This window comes from Felis catus, chromosome B4 (assembly GCF_018350175.1).
Source record: "Felis catus isolate Fca126 chromosome B4, F.catus_Fca126_mat1.0, whole genome shotgun sequence".
NCBI classification, from domain to species: Eukaryota; Metazoa; Chordata; class Mammalia; order Carnivora; family Felidae; genus Felis; species Felis catus.
The window spans coordinates 35,326,616-35,333,027 of NC_058374.1; positions in this window are offsets into that span (position 1 = coordinate 35,326,616).

A 6,412-nucleotide genomic window follows, 5' to 3' on the forward strand; every position below is an offset into this window, starting at 1 on the left:
ACAAGCAATCCAATTTCACTTTCCATGGTCTGTGTTGCCAAATCCCTTGGTCATTTCTTGCCCTTGTGTTACTCCAGCAGTCATTTGCATGTGACACAAAGCTGATGACTCCCTCCCCTCTTCTCAAAATACTCTTTACTTCTCTGTATCTCACTGACTTCCTGACCCTTTTGTTTGGATGCCTGGTAGTCATTCAGAGGGAAAGAAACATAGGAGATTGAGAAGGAGTGGCCAGTGAAATAGAGTCACAAGAGTCTAGGAAGCTGAGTGAACATGTTTCACAAAGGAGGGAGTGATGAGCTGTGCTCACTCTAGAAGTATCAGAGCTTGGCTGTGTCCAAAGCTGAGTGCAGTCTGACCTTACTCCTAGCACCCTGAGCAGCCTGGGTCCTACTCTGGGTCCTCCTGCAGCCCCCGCCCCGTAGACACAGCACTAAAGATAGTAGGCTGAAGGCTTAGACACCCTTGTCTTCTCTCTCATCTCCTACGGCCAGTCCATCAGCACATCCTGCAACTTTGCCTTCAGAATGTACCCAGAGTGTGAACATTTTCCAGCCTTCAATGCCTCCCTGCTCCAGACTGTTGGCTCCTCTGGCCTGCGTTGTTGCGGCACACTCCAGTCTGGCCTCCCTGCCTCATCTCCTCCTCCCTCCCCACTGCTTTTCACTCAGTAGCCCAGAAGCAAAATCCTAAGTTTGACCTCTTCTAGGATCAAAACCCTCCATGACTTTTCATCTCAGAGGAAAAGCCCACATTCTTTACTGCAGCACAAATGCCTCTACATGCTGTTCTTTCCCCTTCATGTTGTACTAGCCCTGCTGGCTCCCTTGCCAATCCATCATACCCATTCCTGCCCCCGGGGCTTCTGCACTCATGGTTCCCTCTGCCCTACTTCCACTGTCCACATGGCTCATTCTATCTCTTTCCCCCCTCATCACTTGTTCAGTGTCTGGTGGATATGTCTTCCCAAGAAGACTCCCTCAACTTCCTATAACAAATAGCATTCTTAATTCCTTAGTTTTTTCCATAGTCCTTATTACTCGTGACCTATGTCTACTTCCTTTTTTTTTAAGTTTATTGATTTATTTTGAGAGAGACTGTGCATGCATGCACAAGTGGGGGAGGGGCAGAGAGAGAATCCCAATCAGGCTCCACACTGTCAACACAGAGCCAGTCATAGGGCTCAGACTCATGAACTGTGAGATCATGAGCTGAGCTGAAGTCGGACACTCAACCAACCGAGCCACCCAGGTGCCCCCAAACATGATTTTCTTTTTTTCTTCTCCTTTGAGGATTATGGCAGAAGTGAAAAGACTAAGGGTCTTGGAGTCAGACAGACCTGGAGTCAAATCCTAGCTGTCATTCACTAGCTATATGGCCATGGGCAATTTCCTTCATTTCTCCAAGTTTCCATTTTCTCATCCGTAAAACTGGCATTGGCAGTGTGTATGTCATAAATGAGCTATTTTAAGTGCAGTACTGTATCATTTAGGATTTTGTTCAGCTGCTTATTACAGAAATCTGACTACAGTGGCTTGAACAAATAGGTGGTTATTTTTCTAAACGATAGGAAGTTCAGAGTAGGCATTTCAGGCTGGGGAAGAAGCTCAAGGGTGTCATCAAGGACTCAGGTGCTTGGCCTACTATCCTTAACATGTATGTTTGTCCAATTGCAAGATGGCTCATCCACCTTCCAAGGAGGATGGAGAAAAAGGTGAAGACAAAGCAAGTGGAGCTGGATTCCTTCAAAAGAACTTTCCCAGAGGTTCTACTTTAGGACTTCAGTTCTGTCTGGTTGACTACAGGTGGATCACACAGATGCTGGTAGCTACAAGGAGGCAGGGACAGGGCACAGTGTTGCTCAAATGAAATCCGGGTCTGTCTGTTTGGAAGACTAGTAGAATGGATGTTGAGTAGGCAACTAGTAGTACAACTCCAGTGCCTGGGACCCACAAGCATTTAACTGAGTATTTCTTCAAGTGCCCTGAGCAAGTAGGTAAAGCCCTGGCCTCAGAAGTACCTTGTCTAGCAGTCATCTGATGACGGCATCTGGCTGCATCTGGCTGGCAGTCTTGCTAGATTCCATTTGTACATCGCTTAAGTTTTTCCAAAGCATTGTAAGTTCAACATTGTTCATCCTGTTTTGTTAGAGCCTTCTAAAGCCCCTAATGAAGAGAGAATTTTTACCCTATTTTTCTAAAGGAAGGCACCAAGGCACTATTTTACTTTGATTTCAGAAACATTTATTGATGATCGCCTAGGTGCCAAACACCATTCTAGGTGCCGTAGCAATGACCAGTCATTGGCAACAATACCTGCTCTCGTGGTGCTTTACCTTTCACTGATGATGTGTCCAGTCAGTTAGCAAATGGAGAGGCTGGGTCTGCAGCTCAGTCTCCTGACTCTGAGCCCAGTATTCTTCCTGAGACACACACCAAAGACTCTCCTACCCTTAGCCAGCCTGCTGCCCTTCTCCAAGCATTGTTTTGTATCCTGGAGCAGTTGCTGTTGTGCATACAGCCCATGTGAGCTCTCCTCGGGCCAAATAGGTCAAGCTTACCAAATGGAATGACAGGTGAGTGCAGAAATGAGTTGGAAAATAAAGGCAAGTATGGCTATATGGGGAGGAATCATGCCAGAGTCAAGACTCCCTTGCTCCACATTGAAATGACAGAATGACAGCATCTCTGTGCCTGTCTACCTCTGGCTCTGTCCCTTTGGCTGCCTGTCATTCTGACTGTGTAGTCATTTCTCTCTCTTACTTGTTTGGGTTTCCTGAAGATCCCACAAGCCATTCCAGACTGGGTGCCAAAGAGCAAGTGTATGCAACGGTACTTACTCAAATCTGTGTCAGAGGACAGGGCCAGCCAGCCGCTCAGCTCCAGTGCCAATCTTGTCCCTTAGGGGCTTTGTCTAAACTACAGAACCAAAACTCACAACCAACTGCTTCATTTGCTCAGTCCCAAACTGAATGAAAATACTACTTTTTTGTGTTTCGATGGAGCCAAGTGAATACAAAACAAAAAATACTTTGTAAGTCAATTTGAACATCAAGTAAGCCACGTACTGTCCGTGCTGAGCCTGATGTAGCGTCCACGCCCACAAACTGTGAGATCATGACCTGAGCTGAATCAAGAGTTGGACACTCAACCGACTAAGCCACCCAGGCACCCCAAGTATTTTTAATAAAAGTATTAAGCTGGAACAAAACTATATCATGAGGGGTTCACACTGAACAGAGAATCACCTTGGGTCTCTTCAAGTCATTACCTTGGAGCCAGAACATAGAGGCACTTCCTTGGTGTTCCCCTTGGTGGCAGCAGCTCCCGGCCTCCTGAGGACACCTCTAGGCTGCCAGAGGCAGGTGCATGGAGCAAGTTGGTAATCAGAACTCCCAACAGAGTTAGGGTTGCCATAGCAACTGGATGCTGCCCGAGGGTGGAATTTTAAAATATCACAGCTATAATAGTGTTTATTTCCCCTAATCACTGTCACTTCCCCACTGCTGCGTGGTGCTGCTGAGGCTGGGGCCATCTTGGGACGCCTGTTTCCCTGCCTGGGGCTTTTGGCAGCTTCGGGGGTTGGAGGTGGGAGGATTGTCTCAGGGTGTGAACTGTTGGGAAGCTGACAGCTTCAGCTTTTGCTTCCAGGCTCCTCTAGCTCTTGGTTCCAAAAGCCTTCTGTCATTTTCTATATTTTGGGAGGTTTAGAAGAGGGGTCTAGCTTTATACTCTCTCCACTTCCTCCCACTGTGATTTGAGTGCTCTGACTTACACTCCTACCAGACCAGACTTAGCATTCCTGGGACTTCTCTTTGGAGAGGGGAGGGGCATATCCCCTCTTGTCTGCTTTTTTCTTTGGACTTTCTAACTTCCTCTTTCAGTTTCATTTATTTACTTACAAAATGACCATCAAGTACCCAAGGATAAGAAGTGAGAAACTGCCCTGGTCTTGAAGAAGCTCATTGTATTGACATTGGACTTGGGCCCTATCCAATTCCAAACATTTTTACAAACTTACACTAATTAAGACAGTGTTCTGTTGGCAGAGGGATACAAATCAATGGGACAAAATAGCATGCAGAAGCATGTGATAAGCATCCGTGGATGAGTTGATAAATGTATGTATACACACACATACAAGATGTATACCTATACATATACACAATGGAATATTCAGCTATAAAAAGGAGATCTGGTAGGGCGCCTAGGTGGCTCAGTTGAACGTCCGACTTCGGCTCAGGTCATGGTCTCACGGTTTGTGGGTTCGTGCCCTGCATCAGGCTCTGTGCTGACAGCTCAGAGCCTGGAGCCTGCTTTGGATTCTGTGTCTCCTCCTCTCTCAGCCCCTCCCATGCTCATGCTCTGTTTCTCTCTGTCTCTCAATAATAAATAAAGACTAAAACAAATTTTTTTTAAAAGGAAATTTGGTATTTACAGTAACATGAATGGGCCTCAAGGGTCTTATGCTAAGTGAAGATAAATACCATATTATCACACTTATGTGGAATCTAAACAACAACCAAAAAAACCCCCTTGTGCTCACAGATACAGAGAAGAGATTGGTGGTTGCCAGAGGTAAGGGGTGGGGGTGGACAAAATGGGTGAAGGGGACCAAAAGGTACAAGCTTCCAGTTATAAAATTAGTAAGTTGGGATATAATGTACAAAATGGTGACTGTAGTTAATAATACTGTATTACGTATTTGAAAGTTGCTAAAAGTACTTAAAAGTTCTTGGGGCACCTAGGTGGCTCAGTTGGTTAAGCATCTGACCGTTGGTGTCAGCCCAGGTCATGATCTTGCAGTTTGTGAGTTTGAGCCCCACATTGGGCTCTGCACTGGTGGCATGGAGCCTGCTTGGGATTTTCTCTCTCTCTCTCTCTGTCTCTCTGTCTCTCTGTCTCTCTCTCTCTCTCTCTCTCTTTCTCTATCTCTGCACCACCCCCACTCACATGTGGGCTAAGTGGCTATTCTTGGCTTTTCCACTCCAAGTAGTGACTTAATCCAGACACCTTCCATTTTGTGATGCTGTCATCTTCAATGCATGATTTCCAAGGTCTCTGGAAGAGGGAGAGAGAGTGGATGACTGTGAGGGATTTATGGCAAGACCTGGGAGTGGTACACAATACTTGTGTCCACATCCATTGGCCAGGCACATGGTTCCAGTGCAACTACAAAGAGGATGGGAAACGTCTTCCTTTGTGCTGAGGAAAAGGAAATGAGATCAGTCAGCATCTACCCTGTCTTTGTTGCCATATTTTTTTTTACCAGGATGAAGAAATTCTGTTTTGCCAAATTTTTGTTTAAATTAATAAATGTTGGAAGTTGTTTCTCTATGTTTATTCAGTTGATTATAAATGCTTTTCTCCGTTAATCTGTTAATGTGGTAAATTACAGTAATAGAATTTTTTTTCCCTCTTTAACTCTTCCTTGCATTCTTGTAATAAAACCTAATTGGTTATGTTGCATGTTGGTGGCTGCTAGTAGCCAGCATTTGTTTAGGGGCTCTTTGTCTATGTTCATAAATGAGATTGGCCTGTATATTTTTAACTATTTTCTACTGTCTTTGTCTGGTTTTGACATTGATTGTATTAGTCTTATAAAATAAATAGTGGTTCATTCTATATTTTCCTATTTTCTGCAGCAGTTTGTTTAAAATGGGAATTATCAGTTGGTTGAATGTTGGTGGAACACACAGATAATTATTAGGACCTGGCAAATTTTGTGGGGAATGCTTTTAGTTACTGATTCAATTTCTTTTCTTTTCTTTTTTTTTTTTTTTGAATGTTTATTTTTGTGTCTGTGAGAGCGTGAGTGAACATAAGTGGGGGAGGGGCAGAGAGAGAGGGAGACACAGAATCCAAAGCAGGCTCCAGGCTCTGAGCTGTCAGCACAGAGCCTGATGTGGGGCTTGAACTCACAAACTATGAGATCATGACCTGAGCCGAAGTCGGAGACTTAACCAACTGAGCCACCCAGGCACCCCCTGATTCAATTTCTTTAATAATTAAATGTATATTCAGATTTTGCTACTTCTAACAGTTTAGGAACATCATATTTTTCTAGATAATTTACCAATTTTTTCTAAGTCTTCAAATACATTGGCATAGCATTGTTCATAATCTTCTTACCATTAAAAATCTCCATTGTTTCTAAATTAGATTTCCTTTTTCATACCTAATATTGTTTTATTTATACTTTCTCCCTTTTTCTTAATAAGCCATGCCAGATATTTGTGTATTTAAATGTCAATTTTAATTATTTATGTTCTTTAATAATTTCTTTATGATTTCACTGCCTTTACTCTGTTCTTTCTCCCACTTATTTGGATGCTTAGCTTGCTAATTTTTAGTCTTCCTGCTTTTGTAACAAACATTTAAGGCTATCAATTTTGCTCTAAGTTGTGCTTTGG